Source organism: Pan troglodytes, chromosome 20 (assembly GCF_028858775.2).
Source record: "Pan troglodytes isolate AG18354 chromosome 20, NHGRI_mPanTro3-v2.0_pri, whole genome shotgun sequence".
Lineage (NCBI taxonomy): Eukaryota > Metazoa > Chordata > Mammalia > Primates > Hominidae > Pan > Pan troglodytes.
In genome coordinates this window covers 34,010,202-34,027,290 of record NC_072418.2, presented here as the reverse complement: position 1 = coordinate 34,027,290, position 17,089 = coordinate 34,010,202, and positions in this window count along the sequence as shown.

The window sequence follows — 17,089 nt, the reverse complement described above, 5'->3', positions numbered from 1 at the left end:
TTTTAAATGTCTTCATTGTTGTGGCAATTGCATGACTGTATACACGTACAAAAACTCACAAAACTGTACATTTAAATGGGTAAAATACCAACCTACTTGATATTGCCAGGTGTCGAGTCTGCTATGGCAGGATGCCTGAGCTTTGGGTCAGAACAGCTTCAGCAACCCCTGCCTAATAAATCCCCCTCCAAAGACCACTGCCATTGGATCAAAGTTCTTCCATAAAACTCAGCGTGTAGGGTAAGATTGAGGAGCAGAGGAGTTGAGAGGGAGGACAGCCATGGAAGGTACCTCAACTGCCACCCTCTCCATCATCAGACCCTTGGAAGTGGCAGGAGAGCCAAGCTGGGCAAGGAGATGGTGGGGGTGGAGTACTTATGGAAGTGGCCACATCTCTTTTAGCGACCAGGGTATTAAAAGTGAATGCTTTGTCCATATTCGCTTTGTCCATTGTGTTGACATGAGGACATTCATATTAACTCTCCAAAGACACTTTAGGGAAGTCAGTGCACAGAATGTTGTAAGTGAGTAGTTGTGGAAATTGAAGAAAGGATATACATTCTGCATCTGTGTCAGGGCAATACAAAACAGAATTGGAGGGGCTGCCAGCTGAGGCTGCCAGAACCCAAAGGGTCCCCAGATTGTGCCGTGCAACCTGTGCCCACAGCAGCCTGAGGATGGCCCACAGCAGCCTGAGGATGACCCACAAGTGAAATCATTAGGTGGAATGAGGTCCTTAGAAGCAGAAGGAACCAAGAGGACTCTCGCTCACTGCCTCTCTGCAACTGACTGGGTTGTTTTCCTTTTGGCTTCCATCCATTCCCTTCATTAGTGGGTTTTACCTCCTTTAACATCCATGGGATGGAAGAAGGTTGGACCACACTCTATATGATCTCAAAGCTCCAGGGCCTCCACCAGTCAATCAGGGTTGAGTCCAGATTTTACAGTGTGAGGAGAAAGACTGTGGTAGTCCCACTGAGGTAAGTGCATGCCCCTAGTCCAAACCACAAGGCACTTGGTTGGAAACCAGGCTTCAATCCGCCACGGCCATCAGAGCATGAACAATCTGGGAGTAACGGAGTTTTGAAGAGGTCGATGGGAGTAAGAGCCCCTTCCTTCTCTCTAGGCTGCAGCCTGCTTATCTATACAATGAGGGAGTTATCCTGGGCTGTCATTTCCAGAATCCCTGTAAAGCTCTATGACAATGGAATATTCTTTATCCACCTCCTACAGTCCCCAGTGGTGGCTGGTTTTCTCTGTTAATGATCTAAGAACCACGGAGCGCATGCTAGTCAAGAAGGAGCTGCCACGTGGAGGGAAGGATTGGCGAGCCCAGCCATCCAGACCTGAAGATATTTTAAGAACCAGTTTGTCTTTCCAGAGTCTGCACGAGGCATGCTCCAATGGAAATTCCTGGCAAGAAGCTAAGCCTTTCCAGTCTTTCCCAGCACTGCTCCCCTCCGCCAGCCCCTGCAATGTGCAGGCTTCTCCTTAAACTCAGGGGGCGATTTCTTCCAAAGGTGGATGTGCTAGCTCAGTTCTCTACCTGAGAATGGCATTGAAATGGCAACCCTGACAGTCTGTGGGTGGGATTTCCCGTTCTTTATCTCAAACTTCAGCCAAGCAAAGCACCAGGAAGTGCAAACAAGCACTTGTTTTCAGAGCCTCAGCGTCCTCCTCCATAAAATGTGCATGATTGCTTTGTCTACTGCCTATGAGCAAAGAGAAGTCTGGTTGTGGACATTTGTGATGAGCAGTGATCAAAATCATAAACGGGCTCCTCAATGCTGCACCTCAGCAGCCAGCCTGAGCCAGACTTTGGGGAGCTGTGGCCCGGGGTAGGCAGCTCACTCATCCTGATTTTTTTCACCAAAAGAATAGAGCAAAGCTTCTTAAGCCTCTCAGGGTAGCCGAGGACACAAAACGCTGAATCTTCTAGCCAAGGTATGAACTGCAGCAAGGGACACCTCATCTTTGAGGGGTGTATGCACACATTGGGACATGGGGCTTTTCCTGTGCAACTTTAGGGCAAGTACAGAAAAATGACATAGCTTTTGACAACCAGCGTCTGGGAGCAGAGATTGTGGGTTAGTCTGGTGTCCTTAACTCAGAGACAATCCAATGTTTTGGGCAGTTGGGAAGAGGAAGAAGAGGTACAGTATACAGTGGGTGTCAGCAGGCCATGGACATTTACAATTAAATCCAGAACAGCTACAAATTTGCAGGGCCCACTACAAAATGAAACTGCAGAAACCTTTGTTCAAAGATGATTAAGAATTTCAGACAGGTGCGGTGACTCACGCCTGTAATCCCAGCACTCTGGGAGGCCGAGGCAGGCAGATCACCTGAGGTTGGGAGTTCGAGACCAGCCTGGGCAACATGGTGAAACCTGGTTTCTACTAAAAATACAAAAATTAGGCAGGTGTGGTGGTGGGCACCTATAGTTCCAGGCTACTTGGGAGGCTGAGGCAGGAGAATCTCTTGAACATCGGGAGGCAGAGGTTGCAGTGAATCAAGATCGTGCCACTGCACTCCAGCCTGGGTGACAGAGCAAGACTCTGTCTCAAAAAAAAAAGAATTTCAAAATGGCAACAATAGGACAATAAGCCAGGTCGGGGGGTCCTAGTGACAGATCTGTGGGACTACACAGGTGACATATCCATGAGGCTGGCCTCGAATGTGCCTCACCAATGTATGACTGACCCATGCAGAAACTTCACCTTCCACTGTTTCTGTGGCACCACCACTATAGGGCTTCTGATTTTCTGTTCTGTTGGCCATATCACCACCTTCTTCCTGCTTGGTGCCTGTCTCTGTGTCTCGGATTCAGGAAGTATGCTATAACTGTCAGTTAAATTGGCCTGATAAGTTTAATATTTGGTCAAATGTTGGAAAGGTTCATGTAATGAAATCATATTTGTTTTCATGTCCTGTGATTCTCCAGAAAATGTGTACACTGTGGGACAAAAATCACACAGCCTGATAGGCATTTCCTAACATCCCACAGTAGGGGTTTGATATAGTTTGGCTCTCTCCCCACCCAAATCTCATCTTGCATTGTAGCTCCCACAATTCCCATGTGTTGTGGGAAGGACTCAGTGGGAGATAATTATATCACGGGGGCAGTTTCCCCCATACTGTTCTCATGGTAGTGAATAAGTCTCACGAGATCTGATGGTTCTATAAGGGGTTTGCCCTTTCACTTGGTTCTCATTCTCTCTTTGCCTGCTGCCATGTAAGATGTGCCTTTCCTCTTCTGCCATGATTGTGAGGCCTCCCCAGCCATGTGGAACTGTGAGTCCCTTAAAGCTCTTTTTCTTTATCAATTACCCAGTCTCGGGTATGCCTTTATCAGCAGTGTGAAAATGGACTAATACAGGGTTCATTCTCATTAGCTCACGGGACATGCTGAGTTGAGGGCTCTGGAGGTGGTGAGGAAATCTGACCTAAGACACCAGGATAGGGAGGAATCCCTGCATGTTAACAGCAGAGGACCCTGTAAATGTTCTGCTCTGAGGTTTTACCCATAAGAACCTGCCCTCCATGGGGACTTACTATCTGAGCTCCTCCTCTTAGGGAAATAGTGAGCCTGCAAGATCCTGAGTCAAACCCAGCATAGCCCAGGCCTTCTGCAACAGCTTTCATGACAGCAAGGACCCAGGCTTGCTGGCAAACATCTCCAGAGGCAGAGCTATAGATAAGATCAGATCAGGATACACTCTAACAGCCAGGCTGTCCGCAGCAGGAATGCAGAGCATGACACCTTCAGGACACCAAAACACCACTTCTGGGCTGTGTCAGCAGCTAGGTTGAATCAGTGGTTTGCCAACTTAGCCCTTCTTCCTCATCTTGATCTTGATCATGATTGATATATTATGCTAAATCCTGTTCTAAAAACCCTACAGGGGTGACCATGTGTACTATTTACAAGAACCCTATGAGATAAATACTACGTTCCGTCCTTTTGTAAGAAAAGCAAACAGAAGCACAGAACAGTGGTAGAAACACATAGTTTTGAACCCAGTGTCGTAACGCCAAGGCTGTTTTGTTATACAGCCACCTACCCAAAGCCAACCCAGGGAGCTCTTTGAAAAAAGCACACACCCAGGCTGGAGGGTTAGGGTTGGGAGTCATAGGGCTTGGGGACCCCGAAGGTCCTTCGCAGCCCCAAGATTCTTTGATGCTCTGATTCCACCTTTCTTACAAAGGATGCTTTACTCAGGCTTTGCAGGACGGCTCAAATTCCACTTCTCTTCCCCAGTCTCTGAGCTAGATCTAATCACAGGGCCATTTTCCCCGTCTTCTGTGGCTTACAAAGAATAAAATTAGCCAAATGGATAAAAGCTTGTGGTAGGCATATGTAGAGCATTTCAAAGTCTATTTATCAAAAGGCTGACCATTGCATTTATACTGTGGAAACTCCAAGTGCACAATGACTCTGTCATTTAATTTTGAGGAGGAAAAAAAAATGCCACGGGGAGATGCAAAGTCACAGCCAGCCACTAGAGAGATTTTGTGCTGCACATGGGTTCATTTGCAGAGGCAGCCACATTCAATGCCATCTACCCTCGGGGTGCTCTTCTCCCACCCCCGAGTACTTGGTCACTAAAGTGCAGAATAGTTTGGCTATGTTAAGTGTTGCCTCGACTCCCAACACCCCAGCTCCCGAGTATCTCACTTGGCTGGGCCATTGGAGTGACCAGATGCCATTTCTCACTGGTCACCACTGTGCTGCCACCAGCCCCCACATCCACAATGTGGCCAAAATGCAAAATGGCATCATCAGTGCTGGGAGGCAGTGATCTGGTGCTCACTGATAAGAATTTTTGTTCATCAATAAATGTTTCTTGAGCATCTATTTTCCCAAAAGGTTTTTTATTCTCTGTGGGTTCTACCCCCTGACTTCTGTTTCACATTAGTGTTTCCAATGGAGTGATAGCACATTGGGCTCTATGACGCCATTGTGAAATTTCCATTTTCATCCGCATAGGCAGTGCTGCAGCAATATTCCCTTCCTATGCATTGTTCCTGGTTATTCCAAACTTTCAGGTGACTCCTACCTCTCCCAGAGCATCCCAGTCCTGATAGATACTCACTGGCTCATTTAGAAACTCAGCTAGTGCAGCTCAGTTGCTTCTCATGGGATGGGGCTTGCAGCATGGTCCTCTGTAGACATCATCAGCCTGATTGTAGCTTTCCCAGTCACCTCAAAACCAGCCAGACACTGGGCACATATAGTCATGACTTCCTCTTTTTACTCTGTAATATTGTCGAACCCTCCTCCACAGAAGTGATGGCTGATGAGTTCATGTTTATGAATTAGACTATGAGTTTTGACTCAGATATGATGGATTTATTTGATGGAGATGCTGAGAGCAGTATGTATAGTACATATCAATTCATGTCCCTTTCCTATATCAATTATTCATTTTCTAGTGGAGTATACACACACGCACACACAGTGGGTGTGCATGTATCTGTACAGTTACCTTTCCTTCTCCAAAGCCAATTCAACAAGTCCTCATGTTAAATCTGGAAATAGGACTGAACGTTGGCTGTACGCCAAGATGGGAAGCACATACAAGCAACGTGTGAAACGTGATTTCTCCCTCATGGCAGCCCATGAGCTACAGTATCAGACTTGAGAGACTGCTGGCCGCGGCGGCGAGTACCCCACCCACCAGTTCCAGGAAATGACCAGCCACAGGAAACCCCCACCCCAATGTTGAACAACCCTTCTTTTCTTGAAATCTCCCCAAATTACCGCCAACCAAGGATGGCCAAAAGTACCTGAAGACCAATTAGAAAGTCTCTCCAGCTTCCAAAATTCCACCTAAGCATAATATTTGCGAATCAGAGACTGTCTCTGTATTTCCTCTTTTTACGCTGTGTAAGAACTCTCCTTTAACACCCCTGAACACTTGTCCACAAAAGTGACAGCCGATGGGTTTCCTTACTACGTATTTATGAATAAACAGGCTGTGAGTTTTGTCTCAGACTTAATTTTATCTCTGACAGATTTAACTCATAAATGACACAACTACAGAGCAGAAGTAGTCAATATAGAACCAGGTCCTGTAAGTGTTCAGAGAAGGGCAGGAGATGAGGACTGAGATGATGAAAAGAGGCTTCTCAGAGCGGGTCAGACTTGAAGGAGGCCTTCTAGTAGGAGTGGGGTGGAGCAGCTGGGAAGGCAATGTATAAAGAATGGGCTGGAAGGAATATCAGACACTGTTATGTGGAGAGGGGCCAGGGATGAAGGTGGAGGAGGACAGGATTGTATGCTTCCCCAGGGGGACACGCTTCCGAAACAGAAACTCCAAATTGGGAAAATGCAAGGGCAATGAATTAAGATAGTGTGAGGAAAGGAGAGTTAGAAGACCATGTGTTTAAATGACATTGTGAAAGTGTTCATACTAAGTATTTCTGGTGTTATCTAAATAAAGGCATGACCATTACACTTTGTCCATCTTCAATCAGTGATAATGAGCATAGCTGTATGCATGTTTTGCTCTATGGAATGTTTCCTGAATCCCTCATGCTGGAAATATCAAGATATTTGCATGTGTATTTTATGTTGCTTCACTGTAGGTAATATGCATTCAATCAGTTAATCAATCAATCAATCAATCAACAAATACATATTGAGTACCTGCCATGCACTAAGCTCTGCTCTAGACCTGGGGATACAGCAATGATAAAAAGGGACTCAGTTCACATGGAACTGGCATTCTAGTGGGGGAGACTGACACCTTCTCATCCTTGTTCCTTTTCTGTTTTTTCACTCCTACCATCCCTACACAGCACTTCTCCTTCCAAAGCCTCTGGCAGGATGTTTCCCTCTAGCTTGTTTCTTGGTCAAGTGCCTCTGTAGCATTTCATGCATAACTACCACAAAATGGCACATCACAGATCTGCTTCTCCAAGGACAGAATCCAGGTCTGTGAGTGTGGCCATGGCAGTGGACTTCTAAGAGAGTGGGTAAAGAGAGCTAGGAGGTGGGGCTTGGAGATGAATTGGAAAGTAATTCACAGTAGGATGTTGGGAGCTGAACATCTCTAAAGATATTTGAATTTAAAGGAGGGTCCAGTCACAACTTTGGGCACTGGGATGAGGCTGCAATGCATTCAGTCATTTAGCAAATATTTAGTGAGAGCTACTATGTGACAGATGCTATGCTGGGTTCTGGGAATATAAGAATAGGAAAAACAAGTGGGGTCCTTGAGCACCTTGCTTCTAGTAGTGGAGACAACTTAATAAGCAATTACATTTTAGGATGATGAGTGCTATGACAGAGAGAAACCCAGTGCTACAGAAAGCATTCACAAGGACACCAAATCTGGTCTAAATGAGGCAGGGATGGGTGAGGTTTCAGATGAAGAAGAAATCTTAAATCCAGGTCTGAAGAATTAGTAGGAATAAACTAAGTGAAGTGTGTACAGATAGCATCACACATGCCTTGTACGTTAGAGGGCTTGCAAAAAATTTTATGTCAGTGTCAGAGTTCTTGAATACAAGTACTAGACCCTGACTCTGGTTAACTTCAGAGGAAAAGGAATTTGTTGGAAGAATATTAAGTAGCTTATAAAAGGACAGGACTACTGAGGAATCAAGCAGTAGCCAAAGGAAGTTGGGCTGCCAAGAACCCAGTCAAGGTTCATTATGATACTGGCGGGGCACTGCCATCATTGTCCACCTAACTGGCCATGTCTGAGTCACATGATCACATGCTAGTTGCCAGTGAGGGGGAGAGGGCGTATCTACAGCCCTTTTGGTGTAAATTCACACAGGAGAATCTCCCCAAATCAAAATAAAGTATTCAGATGCTAGGCAACCAATACATGACAAAAGTCCACTAAAACCCATGTGGCTGAAACACAGACTATAAAAGATGAAATGGAGAACTTCCATTGGCAATGAGACCAGATGCCAGTAAGCCAAGACTATAATTGCCCAATAAGTTTCTTCTTGCCCACTGCACAAATAAAACCAATTCACCGAGGCCGTGGTGTTACAGTAGAGAAATAGCTTATTAATGCCAGGGCCAGCTGAACAGAAGGACAGGAGGCATTTCTCAAAACTGTCACCTTGAGAGCTTGGAGGCTAGAGTTTTTAAGGATAATTATGTTGGCCAGGGGGCTAGGGAACGGGTGCTGCTGATTGGTTGGGGATGAAATCACAGGGGTGTTCAAACAGCCTTCGACGCACTGTGTTACTTTCTAGGTGGGAGTTTCTGGGTAGGAATAAGCTCTTTGCTGTGAGTCATGGGTCCAGGTGGAGTCAGTCAGTCACCAGAACACAAAAGTCTGAAAAATATCTCATAGACCAATCTTTTGTTTTGACAATAGTGATATTATCCACAGGAGTGACTGGGGAAGTTCCAAATCTTGCGACTTCTGGAACAATGGCTGGTTATTCTTTCACTGGACCTATAGTTTAGCAGAATTCAGGCACCCACACCCATAATCCTAAACTTGTGGCCTTTCATTAGTCTTACAAAGGCAGTTTCAGTCCCCAGAGGGGGTCAATTTGGGGAGGGACTATGATCATCCTTGTTTCAAAGAGAAATTATAAGCTAATTCCTCCCACAGTTTGCTTGGCCTGTGTCCAGGAATGAGCAAAGACAGTTAACTTGGGAGGTCAGAAGCAAGATGGAGTCAGTTAGGTTAAACTTTTCTCCCTGTCATAATTCTTGCAAAAGTGGTTTCGAGATCTTTGAAAAGCAAGTTAAGGAATTTGGTGCTCATCCTCAGGGCAATGGGAAACCTTTAGTGAACTTTTGATGGAGATCTCCCTGGGGCAGTGCCGGGCATGCATCAGAGGGGAGACTGGTGCGAGGCCAGAGAACAAGTGAAGGGTGATCCTAGTGACCTAGGGAGGGAGAGTAGTAGTCCAGGTTGGTGTAATGGCTGTGGAGCTGGAGAGATGCTGAGGTGTCTGATAGGTATTTAGGAAATAGAATCAACGTAGAGTAGAGGAAAAGTTGAAGAATGACCCCTACACCATTGGTTTGGACTATGGGGTGCGAGTTGATACTCTCCACGGACATAGAAACTCCCAGAGGAACAGCTTGGGGATAAAGGGGAGGGCTTCATATGGGAGCCTATGAGACATCTGAGGGTCCACTTCCAACGGGGCTCAGGAAAGAAGGCTGGCTGGAAAGAGTTATCACAGGCCAACAACCAGGGAATAGGTGAGATCAGACTCTTAAAAACATCTGCATTTACATTATCAATCTGCACAGCAAAAGAAGCCAAGGAGGAACTGCCCGGGGTAGGGTGTGAGAGCCCACAGAGTAGTATTGGAAGAGAGCAAAAAGGTCACCAGAGCCAAGGGTGCATAGAGGTGAAGAGACAGGAGTGAAATGTGTTCCTTGGATTTAGTGGCAGGAAGTTCATCGTGCAAGCAGTTTCAAGAATGGACGGACTGGAGCTGGACCACCCTAGACTAAGGAGGGAGAAATTAGGAGGGAAAAGCAACAGGCGCACACAGTTGTCTCACCCAAGAAAATCAATAGCAAGGGTGAATTTTTAGAGAGGACAGCAGTTGGCTGTAGATGTGAGTTGAGAAAGAATTCCTTCTTAAATATGAGAGATGATCACATTTAAATGTTGGCATGAAGGAAGCCGGGATAATAAGATAACCTATATTTATTTCATGCTTATGATGTGCTAGCCACTTGTATAAGTGTTTTATATGTATTAACCTTTTCATATTCAAAACAAGTCCATTAGGTGGGAATTATTATTATCTCCATTTCCCAGATGGGGACACCAGGCGCAGGGAAGCTGGGTTTTCCCCCAAGCCTTCCATACAATGACAGACAGTCTGGCTTCCAGACAGTGCGTTTAAGCACCATCCTGAAAATGCCTTACATGGAAATGAGCAGTCTATGAGCAAAGGATGAAAGTTATCAGGGTCCCAGAGGAGGAAACAAGAGTGGAACCCAGTGCAAAGCTGGAGGGATTCGCTTTGCACAGGGGGAGGCGCATGGGAGGAGAGACAAAACGATGGATTTAGATATGGGAAGCGTGGTAGGTATGGTGACAATGGGTTCAACGGGTGGCTTTTGTTTAGTCCTTAAAGTAAAAACCAAGATCGTCTCCTGAGAAGGAAGGGCAAGGTGAGAAGGTGGCTCAGGGCTTCCAGGAGGATGGGCTCCAAGAGTCATCAACCAGGAAAATCTAGAAAGAGCTGGAGCCATTTAGAGGCTCCAGTCTGGCTGGCTGGATACCCATGGAGGGTGACATTTCTGATTTTCCCTCCCATCACCTGTCACTTCTACCAACAAACTCCTTCATCCTAGAGGCTCTGGCAGGACATGCTGGGGCACCAGGGAACAGCTTTGGTTCAGAGGAGCCATCCCAGGGGGCAGCTCAAGGCAACTGGAATGTTGAGAATCCATGGCTGGAGGGCTGTGGGAAAGAGAGAGGAGAATTTTATCAAAGGGAAGACAGGCTGGGAATGATGCCCGAAGAATAAACTGTCCTTCCCTTAGGGTAAGGTCACATCTAATGGTTGACAGAAGATGAACCTTGCTTGGGTTTGGTTTACCTTTTCCATCTTGTGAGCTTGTTGGTCAGTAGGTGAATCTAGCTTACCTGTCACACACACATCTGTGACTTCTTCACTCTGGCACTGTGTGGATATCTCTTCTATCCTGGGGACTTGCCCTGTTTGTCTGCTCCACCAGGTCTAGAGATACAGCATCAACCACCAGCAATGCCTTGTAAGGCCCCTGCACTGGGTGGTCCATCCTGCTGGAAGCCCACACCTCACTTATGCTGTCCTAATTGGTTCCACACAACCTTCAGCACAATTTGCTATTTTTGAAAACCAAGGAAGGAGACCATGGGTGTTAAGAATTGGTGTGGAGTGGGCAAACCCAGCTGTATTTTGGATTTTTTGCCTCCTTAAAAAATATTTTTCATTGTTTTGAGTTTGATGAGAATGTGTTTTCCTATTAATTTTTAAACCAAAATTGGGTCCATATGTTTTCTGATTCATGTCTGCTTAACTCATCACGCTGCTTTAACAGAGCAAGTGATGCCCAAGAAACCTCTTTATGCACTTACTTTTCCCCAAGTTAGAGGGAAAAGGTGAAGAGTCGAGAAAATGCATGTGATCATTACATCCTGGGGTCCATTTGGAAATGTAACCATGAGTTTAAACAGAGATCTTTGATTTTTCCCAGAAAGCATCTCTCTTTCCAGGGCAAAAGATGAGATCGTGGGGCACCTTTTTTTTTTTTTTTTTTTTTTTTTTTTTGAGGCAAGCCGTCACTTCCACGCTCAAGCTGGAGTGCAGTGGCATGACCACTGCAGCCTCAATCTCCCGTGCTCAAGCTATACTCCCACCTCAGCCTCTGAAGTAGCTGGGACTACAGGTGCATGCCATAATGCCTGATTAATTTTTTTTGTATTTTTTAGTAGAAATGAAGTCTCACCATGTTGCCCAGGTTGGTCTCAAACTTCTAGGTTCAAGCAGTCCTCCTGCCTCTGCCTCCCAAAGTGCTGGGATCACAGGTGTCAGCCACGGTGCCCAGCCAGGGCATCTTTTGGATTTGGGGAGGCTGTCATATGTCCTCCCACCCTGAGCATCCCTAAAGTCAGAGGTCAAACCTGGAGGGCTGGCAGGTAGACTCTGTTTTCTGGGTGAGCCGGAGTAAAGGAAATGAGAATTCTGCTTTCTTGCAAAGCTTGGTTCTGTGCAAAGACCATGGCCTCGTAGAGCCTTTCGGTATCTGAGACAGCAGTTGCTGGAGAGGTCCTGTCTGTCTTTCCCCCAGGCCTCTGTAATATCTGGGTGAGTCTTTCATTCTGCATCCTGAAAGTCAGTCTAGCAGTAAACGGATGAGGGGTGGAGCCTTTGCTCCTGACTGAATGCCTCCAGCCCCAGGGACATCTTGGGCTGGCAATTCGTGGAAACAGGGTGCCACCTCCACGTTCAGGCCAGCCAGAAGCCTGCTTGATGACGTCACAGGCTGCAGCGCTTCAGCGACTTTCTTCCTTAATTATGGTCTCATTTCAGCTTTGTTACAGGTGAGCAAATGCACTGCGTAAAAATTTACAAACTCCAGAGTGAACTTCAGAAGCGGTTCCAAGTATCCTTGAATAGCCTTCTTTGTTTCTTTTTGTTTTTAGTTTTAATCTTCTGAGAACCTCAACTTCCTTATCGGTAGAGATTGTGTAATAATATTTAGCTCAGTATTGTTGGGAGGAACTGATTTTGTTAAACACTCGCCTTAAGCTGTAAAATGCTGTGGGCAGTTTTAGAATAATTATCTCAGGCCTCCTAACTCTCTCTGGAGGACTTACGCCTGGAAAAATGAACTAGCGCACCCTCCATCCTACCCTCCTCCCCACCCCAAACACACACAGTAAGGAGAAGCCAGGAGGAGAATATGAGCTTTTCCAGGATCCCGAAGTGACAGCAAGGTTTCCAAGCGGGATGAGTTAGTTCCAGGATTTCCCTCGGCACCCCTCCCTTCCCCCTCCATGGGCGTCAGTCTCTCCATTTGGTTCTTTGAATTTGGTAATTGTCCAAGCGGAGACGTTTAATTCTCAAGACTGTCTGCAACCCTCCCATTGGTGTGATATGCAAGTGCCTTGTTGATACTCGCCGTGCAGCCTCTAAGACAGAAGAATTTGGTTCAAAAGGGCAAAGGACCTTATGGTTTTGGCATAACCTGTGCAGGTTTCCAACTGTCAGCAGCCACAAAGCCAGATCAAGAATTCAAGGTGTGGAAAGTCCCCGAGAAGAAGCAAACCAACTTCACATATGGTTGGTCTCTCTTTCCCTCTCTCTCTGTCTTTGCCAGGAAGAAGTGTAGGACCAATTTATGCACAAATTGGTCACATTTTCACACATAGCTCCAATTATCTAAAAGGGGTTTAACATTATATTTATATTGATAAGCTTAACAATGTTGAACTGCGACTCTCAGCTGATCTGTTACAATTCACATCCAAAGAGACCAGAAGGAATAATTGGAAACTCTCCAGCTTCTCGAGAAAGAGAGGCAGCCTTGAAAAAGATGAAAACTGCTGCACAAGGTCTCGGTTTCACTGAAATTACCACATAAATTCCAAATGAAGGATGGCCAAGAATATTCCAGCAATTCCAAATTCTCTCCTAAAGACACGGAGAAGGTACCAGGTGAGAGAGAGTGAAGACGTACCCCATCATCAATGTCACCAAAGGAAAAAAAAATTAATATATTATAACAGTGATAGACTTAGCACCCAGGGAAACACTTGATAGAAAAAAATTGAGTTTGCTGCAATTTCTTAGCAAAATGATAGAGTTCTAGGTTGGGAATTTAGCAACCAACAGCACTAATACCTTGCACTTCCAAGACACCTGTCATTCCAAGTACCTTAGCCACTGACAATAGGCTTAATTGCATTCAGCTATTTTGTCCTCTCTCAAAGGATCCTTGGCAGCTCTATGGTAATTCTTGTTCTCCCACTGTTAGCCACGTGCCTCAGCTGGGTGCTGACTCGAAGAACAGGATGGAGACAGAATTGAAGGCAGTCATTTGTTCCTGGATATATATAACAGCTGAAAAGACTTGGCAATTTTGGGGTCATATGAATCGGCAATGCAGAATAATATGATTAATGGTAGGGCGAATTTGGTTCATTGCTTATAATTTGCTGAGGTCAGTCCCCAACACACAAGTTGCATTGTTTGCTCTACAGTAGTGACTTAGGGACAGTACATGAGTGGGCCTAGCAGGTGCATGCACAACTAACAGCAGCATCTCAGCATCCGGCAAAGGTTGGCTAAGGGTCTATTATGGGTATCACACTCCAGCCACCGCCTTCATCAGCACACGGACCTGGCCCACGTGGCTGAGCTGCTGCTCTTCAGGGCATTGGTGGCTTTGAAGGAATAAAGGTGGTGAAACTCTGCAAGAGGGTTCCCAAGGAACTCAGGTGCACAGACTTATAAAACAGAAGACAGCCAGAACAGCTCATTCAGTGCTTTGGAAAAAAACAAATGCAAATTGGTTATCTACATGTATCATACAGAAATCTAATAAAAAGGGAAGGTTTAGATGAACCCCTGGCCCAGGATGGTTTTGAATGCCACCCAACACAAATTCGTAAACTTTCCTAAAATATTATGAGATTTTTTTTTTTTTGCAATTTGTTTAAAGCTCATCAGCAGCCGTTAGCATTAGTGTATTTTATGTGTGGACCAACACAATTCTTCTTCTCCCAATGTGGCTGAGGGAAGCCAAAAGATTGGACAACCCTGGTTTAGATGTTGCCTATGTTTAAGTTTTCAACTTGAATTTCCCAAATGCTTAGAATGCGAAGACCCTATCCAAGTTGGTTTCTATCAAGTAAGTTTACTCCACATCGGCCATACCCTCTGCTGTTCACTCCTACTCTTCTTAATCACCAGAAGCAGTCACTCAGCTGGCAAGTGAGAGAAGAAGTGCCTCATTTGGTAACATGGCTGTCAGGATTTGGGGGCTCCAGCGACCCTTAGACTTAGAGATGTGTATGTTGGGGAGTGGTAAAGGGGTGGCAGAAAATCCCTTCCTCCCCATGCCAGCTTTCAGGGAAGAGAGAGGCTGAAAGCCTCAGGAACACCAAAGGACATGGTGCTTCTAGACACCACGGCACAACCCAGCCTCTCATTGGTGGTTGATGAGCAGCACCAGAAATGCATGCTAGATGTGGACAGAGCTTTGGAAGCATTTGCTTGTGTCTCAGCAGACAGAGAGATGCCTTCCAATGATCCCATCTCAACTTTCACTGAATGATTGTGTGATTTTCTGTTCAATGTCTGTCTTTCGCAAACTGCACTATCCATTAAGACAGAGGCTACATCTGTCTTGTTCTTTGCTAGACCCCTGGACCCAGCCCAGTTTGTGAGGCATAGAAGACATGGGTTGAGCAACTTAATACATCTAGGGTAGCCATTCGTATTTCATGAGAAAGCTTGCAGTTCCAGAGAAGTAGATGATGTATCCAGAGGATGGGCAAGCCATGGGTAGACTTGGCAGCCATTCGCTCATGCAATCACCATTCACTCCACACCTACCCTGAGCTGTTCTAGATGCAGAGATATGCAGGTGAGTGAACAGAGCAGGTGCCTGTGGTCACGGAGAGTCTAGATGTAGAACAGATGAAGAACAAAAACTCAAATGAGTGCATGGATGAATGAATGAACTAACAAAATTTTGAGAAGGGTTAATTTCTACAAGCCAGGGTAAAGGGTGGAGTGATACAGAGATGGGAGCGATATTGCAAAAGGCCCATAGGAGAAGGTAATATTTGTGTGAAATTAACAGAAAGAAGCTTGTGGAAGACAGATCAATGATTTGTGGGTCCTGAGGCTTTTACGATTTGTGGAATCCTTTTAAGAAAGATATTTATAGGCCAGTCATGGTGGCTTATATCTGTAATTTCAGCACTTTGAGAGGCTGGGGTGGGAGGATCGTTTGAGGCCAGGAGTTCAAGACCGGCCTGGGAAACATAGTGAAACTCTGACTCTACAAAAAAATAAAATACAAAAATTCACCAGTCGTGGTAGCATGCCTGTAGTCCCAGCTACTCGGGAGGCTGAGGCAGGAGGATTGCTTGAGCCTGGGTCTTCAAGAATGCAGTGAGCTGTGATCACACCACTGCACTCCAGCCTGGGCGACAGCATGAGATCTTGTCTATAAAAAAAAATAAACAAAATAAAAAGAAAAATATTCATATGAAAGTAAATATTTACTGAGAATAAGAGGAGAGCACAAGAAATTCCTGGGTCTTGGAGATTCAGGAGCTCCTGAGAGTTCTGTATGTCTTCATCTGAAATGTCAGCATAGAAATGCTTCCTGACTGCCAGCCAGTCTCCACTCCCCACCTGAACCCTCTACCTGCCCTGGCACTAACAGGACCCAGCAAGTGCATTTCCTTGTAGCTTAACTGGCATGAGCTTCTCTGGGCCCCCACAGGACAGTCTGCAGAAAGAGCTTTTGGGGCAGTGGAATCTGCATGTCCAGAGGCCCTGCCCACGTGGCCAGAGCACCTGAGCAAAGTTACAGGCGAGGGAGGTGAGATAGTGAGGTGGTCAGGGGCCAGACCTCAGCTGCCACAGGGAAGAGGCTCACTGTGTACCTTGGTGATGAGGTCATGCAGTATTAAGGCTGCGGAGCCCAGCAGCATCCGCCCCCCACCCCCCACCTCCCGGGGAGCTCAGGTAGTTGGAGGAGCACCTGTCGCCACCTGACTCATGCAGAGCCGGGAAGTGAATCAAACAATCCAATCTGTGCTGCCTCACTCAAAACACGATGCCACTCTCACACCGGCCTTTAATTCTATTCCTCCTCCTATTTTCCTTTCAAATGTATGTTTTGTGTGGAGTTATCTGTCACCCGGGCGCTGTCAGTGAGATGTGTCATTCCTCTGTGTGTGCATTCTGATAAAATGGCCTTAATGCATATGCAAATCTGTCTTCTCAAGAAGGAAGTGTGTGGAAACACTCACATTTGGCTGGGAGTCTTATACTGTGAAAATACTGGAGAAGCATATGCGTTAATTTTACCTTAAATTGCAGACAGAAGCCACCCACCCTGTCCCTGACACACAGAACAAATAATTCAGATTTGAGGCATCGTATTTTCCATGAGATTAGCTTCAAGTTAGAAGGAGGACAGTGAGCTGGCAGTTCTTCCTTGTCCACACAGGGGTCCCAGAGAGCCAGGCAGGAGACCTCAACTTAACTTAACTTTCTTTCCCTTTCCTTTCCTTTCCTTTCCCTTCCTTTCCTCCTTCCTTCCCTCCCTCCCTCCTTCCTTCCTTCCTTTTCTTTCCTTCCTTTTCTTTAATCTCTTCCTCCTCCTCCTCCTCCTTCTCCTTGTCCTCCTGCTCCTTCTTTCTTCTCCTTTCTCCTCCTTCTCTCCTCCTTTTCTTCTTCTTGTAACTTTTCTTAACTAAGAGTCATATTATAGAGAACCATACTTCCCTCCACCTTTTTTTCTATTAGAAAAAGGAACATGACCAGAACAGCATCCAAAACAACTCTACAATCACGTACCAGGTTATCTGACACATTAGTGATTTAAAAGGCCAATTATGGACAT